The 23,967-nt window shown below is 36.0% G+C and overlaps 1 pseudogene; it reads right to left on the reverse strand.

The window, feature by feature from the left end:
- Positions 1–20,426: 20,426 nt before the first annotated feature.
- On the reverse strand, positions 20,427–20,825 carry LOC120214002 (annotated as a pseudogene).
- Between the last annotated feature and the right edge of the window lie 3,142 nt (positions 20,826–23,967).

The raw sequence follows: 23,967 nt of genomic DNA on the forward strand, positions 1-23,967 counted from the left end.
GAAAGGGCGGTTCAATGGTGCTAATCCTTCTTTGACCGTAACAGACTCCCGAACCTGACACATCTTTGGAAAGACGCAGATCAGGTAAGAAATAGGGTATCCGATCAACCCATTTGTTTTAAATAAATGATCGGTGGCGACTCCCAATCCATATTTTTCAAGTCGAAACCCAATTTCGGGGCCCAACCGAAAGACGGTTACGACAACTTGGCGACTCCGCTGGGGACACAGGTAAGTGAGTCAGGCTAAGGTAATTTTCAGTTGTCTTTTTAATAAAAATGGTAAGTTTAATTTTTAAGGTAACATTTCGATCCTTATTACTTACTTTTGATTATATTTTCGAGTAAATAGTTGTACTGACCATTTTTTAATGATTTCAGCCCTTAAATATTTTTCATCCAAAGGCTCTATACTCGAGCTCCGAACCCATTTTAAGTGGGGGTGAAAACGACGCCTTCGTGTGAATTTATTCATCGTATGGGCCTAGCAAGTAACCTTCGGGATTCATATACCTTATGCCTTCGTGTGAATTTATTCTCCGTATGGGCATAAGGGAATGTTTCCTCTCGAGTTTAACTTAGTCCACACAAGCCTGTGATGGGCTTAAGACTAAGGGTCTGGTAAGCCCAAGGGGGCACCGGCAAGGAAAACTCGAGTACCTTTTTTTAGAACCTAAACCCGGAGACTACAAGGAGTTAGGGCCTACCCCAAAACCTCATTTTAAACCCTAGGATACCGAAATTATTTTCTGCTTTACTTTCTGTTCAAAACATGTGAACTAGAAATTTATGCGGTTAGGACTTGTTCAAAATCAACTTGCGGGATAGAGATCATGTCCGGGTAGGAATAATAAGCATGTGGGGTAGGACTTTTATTTTCATGATTACTTTGATTATTATCTTTACCTTACTAACTCTTTTCATTTTTTTCCTCTCTTTTATTTTATTTCCATCATATGTATCATTCAAAAGAGGTGTTGATCCACAAAAAACGTGTTCGTTAACCATAAATAATCTGCATTAATGGATAAAGGTGTTGTAAAACAGGAGATTAAAAACCCCGAGGTACGACTATGGTCCGAGAAGACTCAGAAAGAAAAGGGAGACAGTCTTCAAGGAAGTTATGTGTCAGAGCTTGTTAGCTATGCCTCTATCAGCCTAAAACAGAACAATGTGCAAGAACTTCGAGATATCTAGGACAGTTGGAAGAATGATCGAAAACAGAAGTTTAGTCAGCAGTATGGTGACATTGCACTTTTACTTCATGTTAAGACCGGTGAGCCCTTAATCAGAGCCTTGGTTCAATTCTGGAGCCAGGGATACAGTTGCTTCACTTTTAACCAAGAGGACATGTTACCTACCATCGAGGAGTATACTACACTATTGCAATATGAAAGCATTAAACTGGAGCAAGCCTACATCAAACACATCAAGAGTCAGCCTTTCAAGAACAGACTGGCTAAGATTACAGGAGTTGATGAAAAGTGGGTGACTGACCAACTCCGAAACAAAGGTAACGGGCAAGAAATTCAGTGGATCCACATAAGGAAACTAATGAATGACCACCCTGATGAATGGAAGACTATAGACCTTTTTTACACTAGGTCTGTATGGCTTGATCATCTTTCCGAAGATTTTGGGATGCATTGACGCAACCATGGTGGAACTGTTTGAGCAACTTCCGAAACGAGTCAACCCAGCACCAACCATCTTAGCCGAGACTTTTCGGTCTCTCAACCATTGCCGAATAGCTGGCGGAGGTAGATTTATTGGATGTGTTCAGCTCCTTTAAGTCTGGATTCATAGCCACTTCTAGAAGACTAATTGGGTTGCCTACCACCGATTTAGCACTACGTATTTACCTTTAAGAGAGTTCATCGCCATGAAATGGCATGAAGGAACTTCAAAAGAGAAGTGAATGAAAGTCTTCACTCATCTATCAAGGCCGAGATATTACTTGGAGAGCCCCCTGGTTGTTCCTCAGTGACGTTCTTTTCCAATGTGGGGACTCTGACACTATGACCTTACCTGAACTTTGGGATGTAATTGGGTATGCTCCATTGTTAGCACTTAGACATTATGGGGCACGTCAGTTTGTCCCAGCAATATGCGGACTAGCTAAATCAGAGTTTGAGTATCAAGGTAACAACTATAAGAAGATGATCAAGGAAGCAGTCGATTCATGGAAGAAAGTATTCCGGATGGATGTAGTAACTACCAGAAACATGCTTGCTCCGGACTATGTGGAGTGGCGAATATTGAGGAAAAATGACAATATTCCGGTGCCAGACTGTGAGGACACACGGACCATGGAGGAACATCTCAGGCCTGTCCCTTCTGGACTTGAGATAGCCAAAACAGAGTTTGAAGATGTAAACAATGAGCTGGGGAAGAGGATAAATAAACTTGAGGCTGAGCGCTATCAGTGGAATTTAGATGCCGACTCTCAGAAAGATCGAGAAGACAAACTAGAAAGAGAACAAAAAAGAGTTCGTTTAGAGCTCGAAGACTTGAGAAAGGGGTATCAAGACAAAGTCAAGAATAATTCCAAGTTGAAAGTGGCTTCTAAATACTGGAATGAGAGAGCTTGGAAGGAACAGATGAAGACTGCCCAGAGGTACTTAGCAGGCAGTCAGCATCAAAACCAATGCTTGAGAATCCGGATGGCTGATCTGGAGAAACAACATGAGAGAGATGGCAAAACAATAGCTGAGTTAGAAGCTATTGTAGATGGGTTCAAGAAGCAAGCAAGTAAGCTTCAGATAGTGCCCTTCTACGGATGTTTACAGTGGCATTTTCGTTGGGAGCAAGCACAACAAAGGGTGAAGGCCAGAGACGCAGTCATCCGAGACTTCCTGGATCAAGTACAGAAGGCAGCTCGCCACCTACACGGCCTGGCAAGGGAATTTGGAGTGGTCCAACAAGGCATACAACCAGTGACAGATGAAAACAGAAGACTTGTCAACCTGCTGGAAGCTATTTGGGGTCTAGATGATTTAGTCCGAATGTACCTTTGATTGTTTTTATGTTTCTTACAAGATAAAACATTTTTGTCGAAATAAGGATTATTTATAATAATGGACACTTTTCTGGATCAATGCCTCGAACATGAAATTTCTTCATGGAGGATTCGATGAAGTGGTTTTAACCACATGACACCACATTGAAGCAAGATTGTAACATCAAAAGAAAAAAATTGAAAACAATACAGTGGGAGCCTGATCAGCTGATTGTAGGACAAAGCCTGCCAGGATGATCTAAGAAAAGAACCCCCATATCCTAAGGGCTACGATGTTGAAGCTGTTAGCTCTTACCACATAAGAAGCCCCAAAGATTCCTCTGAAAACTGTAAGGCGCTTGCCGAAGAAGGGGGCATGGCATATACCATTTGCACTTAGAGGATTATTTTGTTTGAACACGTCTTTGATCTTTCATGTTTGATTAATCTTTTAAATGATTGAATTTATGTTGCTTTCTAAGGTGGAGCAATTGAACAAATTTTAATCTTTAGTTCTTCGAATATTAAATAAATTAATGATTCTTTTAATTCTTCAAGAATTATAGATTTTTGACATATGGAAAGATTAGACCTTTCTTACCCTGTCTCAAACCCCAGAATAAAATACCTAGATTCTTTTCCCAAAACAACTATTGGTCATTACCAAAAGACGAAATTTTGACATTACCTCCTTTTAAAATTCTTGAACATTGCCTTTATCTTTTTGATACACTCATACCTTTCTTTGAGTCAATAAGATCACACCACTGTCTTTTTTAGACTAAAAAATAACCTTTCTTACCATTAAAACCCAAGGCATTGAGTTGTTCATTTTAACATGAGCATTCTTCTAAAGAACCAACTTGGGGCATCTCGCGGGGAGCCTGAACATTGAGACATCTGGGAAAAAAGAAGAAGAATTCATTCGAAATAATTCTATCATACATTAATTACATTGTTTTCATGTGAATATAATTAATCTTGAAAATCTATCCCCCTAGGGATACCTCTTCTGTGAAGATTTACATGTATGAAATGATGAACGACTTTCTTTCTTTATCCCTTCACAACAGGAGAAAAAATATATCCATTGTATCCCCTTTTGAGCCTGTAGTATTTTTCTTCTGATTCAACCCTAACCAAGGATCACCCTCCACACTGGGGGGCAAGGTGGAAGAAATATTCTCACATGAGCGAAGACATTGATTCAGATGAGATACCAAAAGGTGAACCAAATGCCAAGTGTGAAGATTCAATCAGAACAAAAAGGGCAAAAAAAAAAGAAAAGAAGCAAAAAAGAAGAAAAAAAAAGAAAGAACAAAAATCAAAAAGAAAAATGGACAAAAAAGTACATGCAAAGATTCCCTAAAGACAAATGGTACATCAAGCTTCAAACTATGAGATTGATCAAGCACAATCATTCCTGAATCATTTCACTCGAAGATCATAGAGCATCAAGAGAGAGAAACATTTTGAGCAAGATTGAAGGCATCAGAATGAATTGATCCTTGGTTCAACACCCTGAAACACTTGTTTGGGCCTATTTATCCTTTTCTTTCATAACCATGAACCCTGGCCTACATTACGTGCCTTAAAAGTCCCTTCTAATCATACATGGATTTCTAAACAAAAGAGAATATCTTCAGATTTCATCCCGCACATCAAGATTAATCTTTGTTTGCAAAAAATAATGTAATTAATGCATGGTAGAGAAAAATAACAAAGGGGGTTCAAGACGTAAATCCTGAATAACGTCTTGAAACCAAAGGAGGATTCGAGTTGAAAACCTGAAAAGGTGGCTCGAATATAAAAATTATGCAACTGAGGCGATTACACAAATTCCTTGATAAGGCATCGCACAATCCAAATGTGACTATGAAAGCTGGGAGTTGGAGAACACTTCCAGTAGAGGAGCATGCAAGCTACCCCATCAAACCTTTGAGCATCAAATGCCAAACCTTTGAGCATCAAATGCCAAACCTTTGACCAAACACAATAACCTGAGACCTTTTTATCCTTTCCTTACTTAACCATTTCCCAAAGATATCTTTGATCTTGGCACGTGTCAAATAGCTATAATTTATTGAAGGATTAACATTATAATTAAACATTTGATATCCAATGAACTCTAGTTTTATGATTCGTCTCAATTGTAAAACCGTGAAAGAGACAATATTTTCAAAACTTTTGATTAAACATTTTTCGAAACTCTTTATTGATATTTTTAGAACTTTGAAAATAAAAGAGAAAGAAAAACATTTTTTTCAAACAAGACAGTCTCTCTAGAGTGGATCTTGGTAAATGACGTGTGACTCTTAGACACAAAACTCATGCTCAGAATCAATGTTGAAGCAAGAAATGAGGAACATTTGGGGCATCTTTGGAGATTCAACATCAAATATTGGGGTATTTTTGGATATTGGGGCATTATTTGGGGATTCAACATCATAACGCAAATTATCAGACCTTTTTCAGGAGATAAAATATAACCAATTCATGTTACATGCATCTTATGCATACATTTTAGAGCATCATATTTATCATTTTCAGTAGAGGATTCAACATCCTAATGCAAATTATCAGACCTTTTTCAGGAGATAAAATATAACCAATTCATGTTACATGCATCTTATGCATACATTTTAGAGCATCGCACAATCCAAATGTGACTATGAAAGCTGGGAGTTGGAGAACACTTCCAGTAGAGGAGCATGCAAGCTATCCCATCAAACCTTTGAGCATCAAATGTCAAACCTTTGAGCATCAAATGCCAAACCTTTGACCAAACACAATAACCTGAGACCTTTTTATCCTTTCCTTACTTAACCATTTTCCAAAGATATCTTTGATCTTGGCACGTGTCAAATAGCTATAATTTATTCAAGGATTAACATTATAATTAAACATTTGATATCCAATGAACTCTAGTTTTATGATTAGTCTCAATTGTAAAACCGTGAAAGAGACAATAATTTCAAACTTTTGATTAAACATTTTTCGAAACTCTTTATTGATATTTTCAGAACTTTGAAAATAAAAGAGAAAGAAAAACAATTTTTTTCAAACAAGACAGTCTCTCTAGAGTGGATCTTGGTAAATGACGTGTGACTCTTAGACACAAAACTCATGCTCAGAATCAATGCTGAAGCAAGAAATGAGGAATATTTGGGGCATCTTTGGAGATTCAACATCAAATATTGGGGTATTTTTGGATATTGGGGCATTATTTGGGGATTCAACATCCTAATGCAAATTATCAGACCTTTTTCAGGAGATAAAATATAACCAATTCATGTTACATGCATCTTATGCATACATTTTAGAGCATCATATTTATCATTTTCAGTAGAGGATTCAACATCCTAATGCAAATTATCAGACCTTTTTCAGGAGATAAAATATAACCAATTCATGTTACATGCATCTTATGCATACATTTTAGAGCATCGCACAATCCAAATGTGACTATGAAAGCTGGGAGTTGGAGAACACTTCCAGTAGAGGAGCATGCAAGCTACCCCATCAAACCTTTGAGCATCAAATGCCAAACCTTTGACCAAACACAATAACCTGAGACCTTTTTATCCTTTCCTTACTTAACCATTTCCCAAAGATATCTTTGATCTTGGCACGTGTCAAATAGCTATAATTTATTGAAGGATTAACATTATAATTAAATATTTGATATCCAATGAACTCTAGTTTTATGATTCGTCTCAATTGTAAAACCGTGAAAGAGACAATATTTTCAAAACTTTTGATTAAACATTTTTCGAAACTCTTTATTGATATTTTCAGAACTTTGAAAATAAAAGAGAAAGAAAAACATTTTTTTTCAAACAAGACAGTCTCTCTAGAGTGGATCTTGGTAAATGACGTGTGACTCTTAGACACAAAACTCATGCTCAGAATCAATGCTGAAGCAAGAAATGAGGAATATTTGGGGCATCTTTGGAGATTCAACATCAAATATTGGGGTATTTTTGGATATTGGGGCATTATTTGGGGATTCAACATCCTAATGCAAATTATCAGACCTTTTTCAGGAGATAAAATATAACCAATTCATGTTACATGCATCTTATGCATACATTTTAGAGCATCATATTTATCATTTTCCACATACATAATTTTTTGCAGCTTTTAGAGTCAAGTTTCAACTTCAAGACGAAGGATAGTTAATTCAAAAGCGCCTTTAAAGATTCATGTTGGTTGCTTAACTCAGCAGCAAGAAGCTACACTTCGACCAACTCGACAGATTGAATGTTTCTCTCGAAACAACACAATTTGCTCGAGAGTGGATTTTAACTTCACGACGAAGGATATCTAGCTCGAAGCCAAACTTCACAATAAAGAGGTCTCCATGGATTCAACTTCACGGCGAAGGGAATTGTGTCCACCCGCAACATACAATACTTGGATTTCAACTTCACGACGAAGGATATTCAAGTCAAGGCTCAACTTTACAACGGAGTGGCTATCCGCGATTTCAACTCCACGACGAAGGATATCGTGCCACTCGAGACAACACAAGTTCAACTTCACAATGAAGGGACGGCTGGTTGTCAACAAACAACTTCCCAAATTCAGAGCCAATTTCAACTTCACAGCGAAGGATATTGAACTCCAGACAACACAAGTTCAACTTCACAACGAAGGGACCGTTGGTTGTCAACAAACAACTTCTCAATTTCAGAGACAATTTCAATTTCACAACGAAGGATATTAGACTCTAGACAACGCAAGTTCAACTTCACGACGAAGGGACCGCTGGTTGTCAACAAACAACTTCCCAAATTCAGAGCCAATTTCAACTTCACAGCGAAGGATATTGAACTCCAGACAACACAAGTTCAACTTCACAACGAAGGGACCGTTGGTTGTCAACAAACAACTTCTCAATTTCAGAGACAATTTCAATTTCACAATGAAGGATATTAGACTCTAGACAACGCAAGTTCAACTTCACGACGAAGGGACCGCTGGTTGTCAATAAATAATTTCCCAATTTCATAGCCAATTTCAACTTCACAGCGAAGGATATTGGACTCAAGACAATGCCAGTTCAACTTCATGACGAAGGGATCGCTGGTTGTCAATAAACAACTTCCCAATTTCAGAGCCAATTTCAACTTCACAGCGAAGGATATTGGACTCCAGACAACGCAAGTTCAACTTCACGACGAAGGGACCTCTGGTTGTCAACAAACAACTTCTCAATTTCAGAGCCAATTTCAACTTCACAACGAAGGATATTGGATTCCAGACAACACAAGTTCAACTTCATGACGAAGGGACCGCTGGTTGTCAACAAACAACTTCCCAATTTCAGAGCCAATTTAAACTTCACAGCGAAGGATATTAGACTCGAGACAACGCAAGTTCAACTTCACGACGAAGGGACCGCTGGTTGTCAACAAACAACTCGAGACAACGCAAGTTCAACTTCACGACGAAGGGACCGCTGGTTGTCAACAAATAACTTCTCAATTTCAGAGCCAATTTCAACTTCACAACGAAGGATATTGGACTCCAGACAACGCAAGTTCAACTTCACGATGAAGGGACCGCTGGTTGTCAACAAACAATTTCCCAATTTCGGAGCCAATTTCAACTTCACAGCGAAGGATATTGGACTCCAGACAACGCAAGTTCAACTTCACAACGAAGGGACCGCTGATTGTCAACAAACAAATTCTCAATTTCAAAGCCAATTTCAACTTCACAACGAAGGATATTGGACTCCAGACAACGCAAGTTCAACTTCACGACGAAGGGACCGCTGGTTGTCAACAAACAACTTCCCAATTTCAGAGCCAATTTCAACTTCACAGCGAAGGATATTAGACTCGAGACAACGCAAGTTCAAATTCACGACGAAGGGACTGCTGGTTGTCAACAAACAATTTCCCAATTTCGGAGCCAATTTCAACTTCACAACAAAGGATATTGGACTCGAGACAACACAAGTTCAACTTCACAACGAAGGGACGACTGGTTGTCAACAAATAATTTCCCGATTCCAGAGCCAATTTCAACTTCACGACGGAGGATATTGGACTCGGAACAATGCTACTTACTTGAATTTCAACTTCACGACGAAGGATATCAAATTTCAGGCTCAGCTTCACGACGAAGGGGCCACCCGCGGTTTCAACTTCACGACGAAGGGAATCGTGCACACAAGCATCATCCATCTTTAGATTACATTTCAACTTCACAACGAGAGATATCCAACTCAAAGAAGAATTATCTGTCAACAAAGACCTTCGAGTTTGACTACGCTCAGCTCCAAGGCACATCATTTACAGCATAACTCAAGGCTAGAAGGGTTATCTGCCATCAAAATTGTCGAGTTCGATTCCATTCAGCTCGATGATACATCAATCGCACTATTTTCTGGTTGCAGTCGAGGTTTTCAAGTCGAGAAGAGGACCTGGGTTAGCCGTGCCTGAGTGACAAGCAACCATTTTCAAGCAGCATAGCTTAAGTCAAGAAAAAACTATCTGTCAATGAAGATTTTTGAGTTCGATTCTGATCCAAGGTCTTTAAACCAAGAAGAAGACTGAAGGGCAACGGGAAGCCACATGCTGATTCAAATTTCGAACTACGGCTTCAATTTCATATCATTTCAAGATGAACTCGACTTCACGATGGAGGAGTCATCCGTAACTCAATTCGACAGGGAGTTATTGAAACATCAGAGTTAATTTTCAACTCCACTGAACGAAAACAACAACAACAACAACAAAACCCAATTCCCATATGCAATGGGGTAAGGGGGAGGTACGGTAGTAGGCTGCCCCCAACGCCAGGTTGAGAGTAGCTTCCGTGGAAGACCTCCGGCAGTCAGAAAATTAAAAATATAGATAAAATACAATGCATGTATAAATAAATACATAAATACATAGTTGAACAGTATTCATATGCAGACATTAATATCATTAATATCATATGCGCGTTTGTACTTGGGCAGTAATCCCTGCAAATAAATCCATACAAAAAAATCTATGCATATAAACAGAAACGTAAGACCCGACTAAATTTAAAAGTGAAGAGAATGTTACACAGAAGTCAATGAAAGCAAGCCCAGTTCTAAGCCTTCATAAATACCAATAACAGAAACGTATAAAAAGTAGAAGTTACCCACACTACTCGACTACCCTAGTTTTGAGTCTCCATACTTTCCTATCAGAGGTCATGTCCTCGGTAAGGGCTAAATCCATCAAATCAGATCTCAAGCAGTCTTCCCACTTCTGCCTTGGTCGTCCTCGCCTTCTGGCACCGTCGACTGTAATTGACTCTATCCTCCTGACCGCATCCGACGGTAGTCGCCTAAGGACATGCCCAAACCACCGTAGTCTTCCCTCCCTCAATTTTTCGGAAACATGCACCACCCCCAAGGACATCCTAATAGCAGAGTTTGTTGTCATATCCCACAGAGTCCTACCGCATGTCCATCGTAGCATTCTCATTTCTGCGGCCTCTATCCTCCTTACATGATCCTTCTTGGTTGTCCAACATTCTGATCCATACAGCAGTATTGGTCTTATTGCCATTCTATAAAATTTTCCCTTAAGTTTTAGAGGCATCTTCTTGTCACACAAAAATCCAGTAGCGGCCCTCCACTTTAGCTATCCCGCCTTTATACGGTGTGTAACGTCATCTTCTACACCCCCATCTTTATGTATCATAGACCCTAGGTACTTGATATAATCCTTTGAGGGGAGAACGTGTCCTTCTATGCATACTTCTACATTTTCATCATTTTGGTCCCCACTAAAGTTTGAACATAAATACTCTTGTCTTTTCAATATTGATCCTAAGACCTTTTTCTTCCAAAGCAGTCTTCCAGGTAGCCAGTCTACTATTCAACTCAGATTTTATTTCAGCAACTAGGACAATGTCGTCAGCGAAAAGCATACACCATGGTACACCGTCAGGTGTCGCATAATAGATGTCATCCATAATCAAGGCGAAGATGTAAGGGCTAAGAGCTGACCCCTGGTGGAGTCCGATTTCTACTGGGAATGCCTCGGTGTCACCAACTGTAGTCCTGACGTGTGTAGTAGATCTACAATACATATCACGAATCGCCCGGATATAAGCAGTTGGGATCCGTCTCGTTTCCAAAGTCTTCCAGATCGTATCTCGGGGAACGCTATCATAAGCCTTCTCAAGGTCAATGAATGCCATGTGAAGATCTCTGGACTTTTCCCTATATTTCTCCATAAGTCGTCGAAGTAGATGAATCGCCTCCGTGGTAGACCTGCCTGGCATAAAGCCAAATTAGTTTTCCGAAACCCTAGTAACTTGTCTCAACCTAACCTCTATCACCCTTTCCCATAGCTTCATGGTATGACTGAGTAGTTTAATACCTCTGTAGTTACCACAACATTGGGGATCTCCTTTATTCTTATAGATTGGTATCACCGTGGACTCTCTCCACTCCTCTGGCATCAACCACACAGTGATAGGAATATGATAAAGACTGACAGCTTTGTCCCTTCCCATCTTTATAAGATCCATTTTGACTTCCTCAAACCCAATCCTACTTGTAGGGCAGTCATTGGCCGTAGTATGATGGTCGACTGACCCATCAACGGTACTATCTCTACAGGGGGAGGCACCGTCATTAAATAAACCAAAGAAGTAACTACCCCAAACCATCTTAATATCATAATCTTTCGCTAAAAGAACACAATTGTTGTCCTTAATAAACCTAATGCTACCTAGATCATTTTTCTTATTCTCCCTAGATTTTGCAAGCCTAAATATGCCGTTTTGTCCATCCTTGGTGTCTAATCTCTTGTACATTTCCTCGTATGCCTTATCCTTTGCTTTAGCCACCGTTTTCTTGGCTTCCCGCTTTGCCTCCTTGTATCTTTGTTTAGCTCTCGACCTTTCTTCGTCGTCATTGCATTGTAGAAACTCCTTGAAGCAAGTTTGCTTTGTCTTCACCTTAGTTTGGACTTCGTCGTTCCACCACCACGATTCTTTATGTTCCTTGGCCTTCCCTGTCGATAACCCCAGGGTGTTTTTGCCCATCTCTCTGGTGGAATTTGCCATATTTTTCCATAACAAATCTGCATTATTTGAGTTTGTAGTTCCAAAACCTGTATTAGACAAAACCTTACTCCTAAAGTCATCAGCTGTCGCTCCATGTAACTTCTTCCAAAGGATCCTAGGTTTACCCAGTTTAGCCCTCCTATGAGTGCTCCGCCCGTGCGGTACGCGAAACACCAAAACCAATAATTTGTGTTGCGATGCGCATGCCTCTTCAGGGGACACCTTACAGTCAATGCAAGCCCATCGATCCCGATTTCGAACCAGGATGTAGTCGATTTGGGTACAATATCCCCCGCTATGAAACGTAATCAAGTTCGCATCTCTCTTATTAAATAAGGAGTTAGTGACCACCAAATCGTGTGCAGTAGCAAATTCAAGCAACGTACGTCCCTCATCGTTCTTGCTACCATAATCGAAACCCCCATGAACACCGTCAAACCCGTCGGTTGCACTACCTATATGGCCATTGAAGTCTCCCCCTATGAAAACTCTTTGGTCCTCCGGAATGCTCCGAAGTACATCATCTAACTGATCCCAGAAGCAACGTTTCTCCCCCTCCCCTAGGCCAACGTGTGGGGCGTACACTGAAAGGACATTCACCACTTCCTCTTCTATAATAACCTTAATCATCATGATCATATCCCGGTATCTACAAACTTCAACTACATTTTCCTTGAGCCTAGAGGATACCAAGATACCCACCCTATTTCTAGCTTTATCTACGCCTGAATACCACAACTTGTACCCATTACACTCTCTGGCGCGAGCCCCTTTCCACCTAGTCTCCTGAAAACATGCAAAATCTATTTTCCTATTATAAAGTACGTCGGTCAGCTCTAGCAACCTAGCATTTAATGTGCCTACATTCAACGAGCAAACTCTAAGTCTAGTCTCCTTGTCACCACTATATCGAGCCCTCCCCCTATACGCCCCTTGGGCTCTAAAAGACGGACATGACCTCAAGTAATCATCTATAGTCGAAGCTATGAGAAACTATGAAAAATGAAACCAAAGAAGACAGAAGATGCACCAGAAAATGCTAGAGAATTAAGGGGTACTAAAAAGCCTAGTTGGTTACTAAGTACGATTTTAATTTATTGCTAGTAAGTTTATTAACAATTATAAGATAAATTGTGTAATTAGGATGATAATAATAATAAGTAAGTTTATTAACAATTATAAGGTTCAAACAAAGATCGACTGGAATAAAATATACGGGGGAAACAATATTAAAAGTACCTGATTCATGGGTGATTTGAGCTTAAAAGAGAGAGAAAGCGAGAGAGAGAGAGAGAGGGGTCTAAGAGTTTACTTTTCAAGTCTGGGTAATATCTTAAAAATCCAGAGACAGTTCTCAAGAGTAATGAACGAATCAAAAACAAGCAATTGAAGTAGAGATTGCCATCCCTTCCGCTTCCGCACAAAAGTTTTAGCTCGGAGATGATGCCTGATGGGTTACTTCCTCCACTGAACGAAAAGTGTGTCTTTTAATCTTTGCCCTATCCCCGTTACACGACTATGGGCAAAGAGGGGCAGCTGTCAACACACCCTTTTCGTCCTACTAGGATTCAAACTCCTAAAAATATGATAGAGTTCTACTAGGATTCAAACTCCTAAAAATAGGATAGAGTTCTACTATTATTTAAACTCCTAAAGATAGGATCCACAAGTATTATAAATAGTCATTGTAACTCACTATTGTAACACATTCAGAAGAGGATATACGAAATACCAAGCAAAAAATTACAAGCAACTCGTAGCCATTTTTCGAAGCATTTATATTTTGAAAGGTAAAGTTCATACCTTCGCATGTTATTTTTCCTTACCCTTGCTGTGTTTTGATTCGAAAGAAAACTGAGAGAAGTGTTTTTGGCCGATGAACGGGGGTGTTTTTGCTGTGTTTTGATTCGAAAGGTAAAGTTCATATTATTATTTTTTATCTATGTTTACTTATTTACTATGTTTTTTTACTATATTTTCCTAACGTTATACATATATTCTTACTTCATTTTATTTTATATTTCTATGATTACTATTTTTTTAGTTAATATTATATGTATATTTATTTTTCATTTATTTATTATTATTGTTACTATTTAGTATTTTATTTTATTATACATACATTTTTATATTTTTATATATTTTTTATTTTATTATTTTATTTATACTATTTATTTATTTTCATTATGTTTTTAGTTTCTTTGCTCTTATTATTATTTTTCTTTTTTTTAAAAACACTTTACATTTTTTATTCTTTTTTGTATATATATATTTTTTTCTTCATTTATTTTATTTTATTCAATTTCATTTTTTTAAAATATTTGTTTCATCCAATTATTTTATGTTTATTATTATTGGTTTCATTTATTTCCTTGGTTTACTATTTAGTTTTGTTACTTTCTTTTATTATTATTATTTTCTTTTAACATCTTATTTTAATTTTTTAAGGGTATTTCCGTAAACTCATTAAGGGTAAGTAATTCGGATCAAATTTTACCTTTTAATTTAACTTGCAATTTTCTTAATCAAAGACAACTGGAAATTACGTAGTACCGAAAGGGCGGTTTAAGGGTGCTAATCCTTCCTTGACCGTAACCGACTCCCGAACCCGACACATCTTTGGAAAGACGCAGATCAGGTAAGAAATAAGGTATCTGATCAACCCATTTGTTTTAAATAAATGATCGGTGGCGACTCTCAATCCATATTTTTCAAGTCGAAACCCAATTCTAGGGCTCAACCGAAAGACGGTTACGACATTAGCTTTTCTCTCGCCTCGAGTTTTAAACTAAAATCCCGACCCTGACTCGACCCAACTAGAATATATAAAAAATTTAAAATAATTAAAATAATATATTTTATAATAATATATTTATAATCATTTATTATATTTTAAATTATTAAATTAATATATTTTATAATATTTTTAATAATTAAATAATATATTTTAACATTATAAAAATTTAAAATTTAAAATCTTATATATATATATATAATCGAGTCGGGTCGGTAATTTTTCACCTTAAATCTATCCCCCGCCCCTCCCCGAACCTACCTTTTATATAACCCACCCCTTTCAAACCCCAAAATTAAAAAAACCACACCTATAGAGTCCGAACCCATCGAGTTCGGGTATTTTGACAATCGATGTTAATATAAGGGTCATGTTGAACAAAATATAAAATACATTGTCAAGATTAAAAAATAATAAAGTAAAGAGTCAGACATTACATCAAACTATAATAAATGCCACGTGACAAACATACTTAAAATAAAAAAAATATTGTTATAAAAATATATATAAAATAATTTTTATATGAAAATGTACACAAATAATATACATGGCAGCGCAATCCTATCAATATTATTACATGTAGGGAACTATATAATATATAAAATATGTTTAGTAATTATGTACTTAAATAATACTATATATATATATGTTATAATACGTCATATTTAATATAGTAAGAAAAAATATATACAGTTAATAACTACATACTTAAATGCTCCAACACTATATAATAGACATATTATACACATACACATGAGTATATAATATGGTGACCAGAATGAATGCCATGCAAACATATGACCAAAGTAAAATATTAACATAAATGCAAGCATCAATAAACAAGGACAACAATATAATAATAATAATAATAATAATAATAATAATAATAATAATAATAATAATAAATAAGAGGTTCAAGAGAAAATAACTTCATTCGATGGTTAAAATGATAACTTTACAAGTTACAAGGACCTATTGCATGAATAACCCCTAGTGAACAACATCATGGGTAATATTTTGAAAACCGGACCCGTCCGGCTGGTTCATCCGGGAACCGTTGTCTAGTGCGGTTCAATCTACACCGGTTGAACCGCTACTAGTGAACCGGCCGAAACCGCTGAACCGTTCGAATCAGACCGGCTAAAAATAGAAAAAAATCGCCAATTTTGTTTTTTTTTTAAATTAAATCAAACGACGTCGTTTGTTAAACGAGCCAAGTCGAACTCGAGTATTGATGAGCTCGACTCGAACTTGAAAACTTTAAAAGTAAGCTCAACTCGACTCAAACTCACGAGCTAAAATTTATCAAGTTCAACTCAAACTCGAAATATAATATTAAAACTTGAACTCGTAAATGTTTGAACTAAAAAAATTTAGAAGCTTGATTAAAGCCTAAAATTCGAGTTTGATTAAAGTAAAAAAATAATTCACTCAATGCTCACCTTAATGTTCCATAATTTTGAATGTCAAATTAGCTTTATTATTTATAAAAGTTAGTTGGGATGATCTTCTATGTTTCTTAGCCATATGAGATTGCTTTGTTGTCATATTTTTACTCTTTAGACTTTTGGGATGTTCTTCTATGTTTCTTAGTCATGTGAGATTGTTTAAAAAAAATTAAATCAAACAATATCATTTTGTTATGATTTTTTTAGCCCCAAATTTATTTTTTAATTATAGTTATATAATTATATTTATTATTTAATATGTTTTACCTTAAATATTATGTTGTAGTTAATTTAAATAATTTTGTTTCACTTGATTTTATAGTTTTTAACTTATATATGTTATGCCTTGCTTTGAATATGACTTGTGATATAAAAAATTATTTTTTATTAAATATTTTTAGTATTTTTATTTAATTTTTTAAATAATTATGACGTCGTTTGATTCTTCCGATCGATAAGACAGATTCGATTGATTGAACCAATAAATTAATAGCATGACCGATTCGTTAACCGATCCGATTCTAAAAACCATGATCATGGGTTTAAAAAACATATTTGCTCTTTTTGTCTAAACCATTCTCCTCTCTGCCGCGTCATTTTTAAGCTCTCTCTTTTTCACTTTTCATTCTATTTGGAAAGATTGTTAAAAAAAAGGCCATGGTTGTCGAATTGACGCTGGTAGAGAGGGTTAAGTGACCCCTAAACGACTCTCTTTAAAACATAAAACTCCAAACTAACTCTGAAAACCCCCCCAACAAAAATCGGTCTTATGCTTAGATTTAAAAGAAAAAGGATACTTTTGATTGATGAAGATGCGTTCTTCATTCTGATGAATAAACGACAGGGGTCTTTCACCGTGAAAGGTAAGATTTTTCGTATGTTTACTTCTCTCCTTTCTTTAACTCGGATTTCTGGTTTTCAAAGACTCTTCCTTCCAACTTTTGTTATTTCGGAATGCTCTCTTTTTTTCTTTGTTTTAGCTCTCTGGTTCCTTACTCTTTTGTTGATTCGTTGTTTCCTTTTAAATCCAAAAACCCCTCTCCGTTTTCTTATTTTTTTTCAATCAATAAGTTGTTGTTGACGATGTCCTATGTTGACAACTCCCGACGAAGTAGGTGATCGCCTATGATGGGGGTGGTTCGCGTTTTTGATGCCCCGGATTTTCTGGGGTTGTTTTGGGATTATTGATTGAATTTTTTGCTTTGATTTGTTTATTGGTTGTTGGACCAGTGGTGGTTCAGAACCGGCACAGACAACGACGACGATAGCTCTTCGGCGATATAACCTTAATTTTTGTGATATAACCTTGGTTAATCCGGATCGTTGGATCTATTCAGATCCAACGGTTGTCATGTGACGGCTGATAGGGTAGCTGAAAACTCTAGTCTTGTTGGGTTTTGCACGTGTGGGCTTGCACACCATTGGACTTGCTGGTTGGGTGTTTGTAATTGGTCTTGGTTTTGGGTCTCTTGGACTTATCGATCTTTGGATTTAATTTGTAGTCTTAAATCATAAATGTAAACAATATTAATTATATTTAATATTTGATTACATATTATACAATTATAATTAAAAGTTAACTATTTTCTTTCATGAAAAAGGAATCATTATAAAACGCATGCGCAATATTCTTTAACATTTTTTTGTGTATATATATTTTAAAATCTAGTTGTTTTCTTCTTCTTTTCCTTCTTTATAATTTATGACAAATTTTATTGATTAATCTAATTTTTTTCTTTATTAATTTTGCTTAATTATTAACAGTATCTATTTTAATGTTTATTACGATTATATTTTTTCCTTTGTTTTTTAATATTTTAATAAGAATAATTATGTTTATATTTTATGACTTTATGAAATGTTTATATATATTTTTGTAGTAGGTTTTACTTTGTGTTTTGATAACTTGTAATTTTTTATTAGTGTTTATCATTTTTTTTGTTATTGGTTCTCTTTTTTTTTATATGTATGGGGTAAGGGGATGTAAGATAGTAGGCTATCATGGTGTTGAGGACAATTTTCGTAAGAGACCTTCGAATTATGAAATGACTCGATCCCACGACCTCAAGGTTAAGAACCTTGTGCTCTGCCAACTAAACTGGATGGTCATTTTTTATTTATCATTTTTTAAGGTTGAGTTTAATATTACCACAACTGAAGATGATGTTTATTTATTATCATAGTGATTTTTCTTATTTTTAAATTTATAAAACATATGTACTTTCTTTATCTATCAAAGATTTTAATTTTATAAAATGGATTTTCTATAAACCCCCAATTACCAATCTTGGCATGAATTGCTAATGATCCAATAAATCCAACATTGATCCCATGATTGTTTAGATTATGGATAACGCAATGGTGCGCTGAGGAGTAGGATCCCTTGTTGGTGCGGTGAGGGTTCCGCTCCTTTGTTACCCATTCGCCCAGCCGTCTCGATCGATCTTCGCTTGACTTGAAGGTTCGATGGAAGCAAAATCCCTACATGAAAAATGTCATAATCTCATATTTTAAGTTTACAATTATTCTTGTAAATCTTCATTATAATTTTAGATATTTTTTATTTGTAATAAAATTAACGATTTTCTATAATAAAAAAATGAATTTAATAATGTTCGAACTAGGAGCCGAACAGAAACGAGTATTTACGATAATCAACTCTAATTTTCAGTTAGGAATGTCAATAGGTTGAATTGGGTTAGATTCTTTATTGATGTCATTAAACCTTAAAATATATACTCTCCTTCCGGATCTGATTCAAATATATATATATATATATATATATATATATATATATATATATATATCTTTAACCGAACCTAAAGAATATATTTCCTCCAATCAAACATAATTCAGCCAAAAATTTTAGAATATAAATGGTACTCACACCGACCCATTTTAATATAATATAAAGACTTAATTAAATTATAGTGAAAAAGGTATTACAACAGTTACTCATAAATATATATATAAAAAAAAAGTATACTATTACCTTTGGGTCAGAATTTTTTTTTACCTTTCATTAAAATTCAATTTGATCTCAAACCTAAAACCCGATATGTCCTGAACCCAACATGAGTTTTTTAAATGAAAATTTAATCACTTCAACTATATTTGAATGAAATGAGATCTATTGTTATCCTTTAAGGTCTTCAATTCGTGACCTGCATATGCAAGGATATAATTGTTCTTAAATAATTAAAAATTATCTTTAAATAAAAACTAATAAATAATTTAAAATTATCTTTAAATAAAAACTAATAAATAATTAAAAAATATATTTAAATAGAGACGAATAAATAATTAAAATTATCTTTAAATATATAGTAATAAATAATATTTTATATTTACTCCAAATTTATAAAAAAAAATCATAATCTATTTATAAAATTGAATAATCATAATCTATTTATGAAATGATTCAAATCATTATGAAATGATTCAATGATTTGAATGAAAAACTTTAAACAGAAAATACTAATTAATCTAAAATTATCAAAAAAATTAATACCTAAATAATATAAACTACCTGTATTAAAATCTAAACCTAAAATAATTTAAATCTAAGCATAAAATAAACTTAAAAATCAACACAATGAAAGAAAAAAAAAAGATCAGAACCAGTTTAAAATCCAAAATGAGTGACGATGAAGACACTAAGCTTATCACAATTATACATGATAACGTGAAAATTTTGGTATCAGATGACATTAAAATTAGTATAATTTGCAGAGATGTTGCTAAAAGTCCCTAACACCGACCTCTAATTTGCTTAATTATACTTATTAATCACACTTCAAGTATCTTTTTCTGTTTATATAATCACAAAATTCAAAGTGCTCTTACATATTGAAATATTTTCCATCTAAAAGCATATCCAAACAAACTAATATTCTTGAGCATATAACCATGAAAACCACACGTGGTTAAAAAGAGCAGCGGCAAACCAGCAATCAACTCTAGGATATATGGACCAAATATGTAATTCATTCAGAAGTCTAAATGCATACAGAATAGAGAGGCACTGGCAAAGTGGAAATCTCCTACCGCTAGAACCGAAAGAAAAACACCACCAAAACATTATACAAAAGCACCAAGAGACAATCAGCATCAGGCACTTATGGGGCATTAGTCCTAGTTCTGTATTTGGACTCGTCGATGCCGATTCCTTCCTCGGTGGCCCGCTCAGCCCCGGACTAGTCGATGGTACTGAGACCGCCTTTTCGGCCCATTTCCTGGTAGCCTTCACTTCCTATCTGCTCCTTCCTTGTTTGGCCTCCTTTGCTACCCAGCTCCTGATACCCTTCTCTCCCCAGTTGCTCCTTCCTTGTTTGTCCTCCACGGCTCCTCCCTACAACACTAGCTCAACATCAAACTAATGCAATCAGTCATTGAGCAACTAATGCTCAAAAATATATAGATGATCACCTACCTTCTGCAAGGTTCTCACCGGGAACAACCGTTTCTCCCTGCCTTGCCCTGGCGTCGAGTATCTCTCTTTCTTGTTGAGATGTCATCCGCTTCTTTTTCTTTATAACAAGTTCGGAAATGACGAGAATGACACAAAGGTTACAAGAGGGTGAATTCACGTTACGATGCATGCAAGACGTAGGGTTTATAAAATAGTAAATGGCAAGGTATGAAAATGAGGGACGAGGGGTGCCGATAAACAAGGATGGAAAAATTCTTAGCCTATAAATAGAACATTTCCCTTTGGTTAAATGTATGTCAATCACCAAAATACAAGTGGTGTACTAGAAAGCTATTAGCTATACTAGTAGAGAATTTAAAGGAAAATTCTCTTGGGGTGTACTTTAGCTTTTGGGCATGTGTGAGAGTTAAATATTTTGTAGTGTGGTTGTAATAATTTTCCACATAGTAAATATTTTTTCTCTTGATTGTCTTTTGACAACGCTTGTGGTTTTTCTCCATTTGGGAGTTTTCCACGTTAAATTATTGTGTTTTCCCTCTTTTATTTTTCAAGTATTTTTGTTAATGTTGCGATCTAAAGGGATTGTTGGATTACAAGGGGTTTATTTTCCCAACAATTGGTATCGGAGCCAATGGTTTGGTAAAAGATAAATTTCAAGACGGGGTAAGAATTTCTTTAAAATTCTTAGTATGCTCTGTGGTTGCGGCTTTGTCCGATCTTCTACATCAGAAAAGATTTTTTAGAAATTGTTGTGGTCCAACTGGAGGTCCTTTAAATACGTTATTGTGTTTATTGAGTGTGGTATTGTGTAAGTAAGTGCAGCCAAGAAAGTTTTGTCACAAAGGCTATAATCGCCTAAGGAGGTTGGGACTTAAGCGGTACCATTTGTGTCCCCCCAATCTTTCCTGGAAACTTTCTTAGTGCATTTTGTAGACACAATTGTTCACTCATTATTCACGTGTGAGATCACTGGAGCATTGTTGAGCAAAAATGAGTTTCAGATTTGATATTGAGAAATTTGATGGGAGAATTAATTTTGGGTTGTGGCAAGTACAAGTCAAGGATATACTAATCCAGTCTGGATTGTATAAGGCCTTAAAGGGAAAGCCAGCTTCTTTGTCCGAAGGAAAGGAACCAGATAAACCTAGTGACAGCAGTGGAGACAAGGGAAAATCCAAGATGAGTGAAGAAGAATGGGAGGAGTTAGACATGAGAGCAGCAAGTCAGATTCGTCTCTGTCTAGCAAAAAATGTTCTTGCTAATGTTGCTAGATGGTCATCAACAAAGGAGCTTTGGGAAAAGCTTGAGGAAATGTACCAAGCTAAAAGTCTTTCAAATAGGTTATATTTGAAGGAGAAATTTCACAAATTGCAAATGGAAGAAGGTACAAAAATTTCTGACCACCTTAGTGCACTCAATGGGATTGTTTCTGAACTGGAATCTATTGGAGTGGAGATTGATGATGAAGATAAAGCATTGAGACTTATTTGGTCTCTTCCATCTTCCTATGAGCACATGCAAACCGTTTTAATGTACGGGAAAGAGAATGTGAATTTTTCAGAAGTGACAAGTAAGCTGATTTCGGAAGAAAGAAGGCTGAAAAATGGAGAGAACAAATCTTCTGAAAGTGGAGCATTGTCGGTTTGTGGAAATAGGAAGAAGTATAAAGGCTCCAAAAAGAAAATTATCTGCTGGGGATGTGGGCAACCTGGACATCTAAAGAAGGATTGCAAAAACGGTGGAGCTAATTCGGCTAATGGCTCCAAAAGTGATGCTACTAATGTAGTCGTCTTTGAAAATGAAGACGATGAATTTGTTTTTTAAAGTAAGATATATATATCCTCATGGCATGATAGCTACCAATTGAGTTGCCATGGAAAAGGATGTATGAAAAGGTAGCATGTCCACATTTACACATGGGCATTGGTTGACAGTTGATGCAAGGTGTGTGGTGGAATTGATGTCGATGGCTAATGAACTTCCTAGAAAGTCAATATTGGAAGTTGCACCATAACTTATTAGCAGTTTTTCGACATGAACTGGTCGAGGTAAAAATTCTTGGAGTTAGTGAATTCCAAGTGTGTATACTCTTATGGTGGAGTATGACAATTCTTGTGTTTTAGAATTGTGACTATCATAGCTGATGGTGTTATTGAGGTAGCTGTTGTTTTTATGGTGAAGAATTGTACGGAATTTTTGCCAAGGTGGAGATTTGTTAGTTTTTGGCAAAAATTGGCCAAATCCCACATTGGAAATGAACAAAGGATGGAAAAATCTTAGCCTATAAATAGAACATTTCCCTTTGGTTAAATGTATATCAATCACCAAAATACAAGTGGTGTACTAGAAAGCTATTAGCTATACTAGTAGAGAATTTAAAGGAAAATTCTCTTGGGGTGTACTTTAGCTTTTGGGCATGTGTGAGAGTTAAATATTTTGTAGTGTGGTTGTAATAATTTTCCACATAGTAAATATTTTTTCTCTTGGTTGTCTTTTGACAACGCTTGTGGTTTTTCTCCATTTGGGAGTTTTCCACGTTAAATTATTGTGTTTTCTCTCTTTTATTTTTCAAGTATTTTTGTTAATGTTGCGATCTAAAGGGATTGTTGGATTACAAGGGGTTTATTTTCCCAACAGTTCGGAAATGACGAGAATGACACAGGTTACAAGAGGGTGAATTCACGTTACGATGCATGCAAGACGTAGGGTTTATATAATAGTAAATGGCAAGGTATGAAAATGAGGGACGAGGGGTGCCGATCAAGCAAGGCAGGACACGTAGTAGAATAAACTTGGTGAAGTAGGAGCAATGAAAGCCATATGGTAATGACACGTAGGTGCTTAGTCACTTTCATTCAATGCCAATTGCCACGAGTCCAGTTCCTGCAGAGTTAAGTTACTCAAGTACGTAGTAGTTTGGAGTATTTGGTTTCTTAAATTCCTCAGCCTTTGGTTCGACTCCCCAAGGCGTTAAACCTCCTCAAATTGTATTCTATTCGATTAGGAAGGTGACATATTTCACCTATTAATTAGATTAATAATTCATTAAATTATTTTTCTAAAAAATTCTAATTAGATGGCGAGGTGTATTACAATTCGTTTTAATTAAAGATTAAATTTATTGAATTAAATTAAAATTAAGATCAAATCAAGAGAATAAATAAGATGTGAGGACTAAATATAAAATTATACTAATTTTATTAATTATTATATCGCTACTCTATTGT

Source organism: Hibiscus syriacus, unplaced genomic scaffold (assembly GCF_006381635.1).
Source record: "Hibiscus syriacus cultivar Baekdansim isolate YM2019G1 unplaced genomic scaffold, ASM638163v2 tig00110050_pilon, whole genome shotgun sequence".
NCBI lineage: Eukaryota > Viridiplantae > Streptophyta > Magnoliopsida > Malvales > Malvaceae > Hibiscus > Hibiscus syriacus.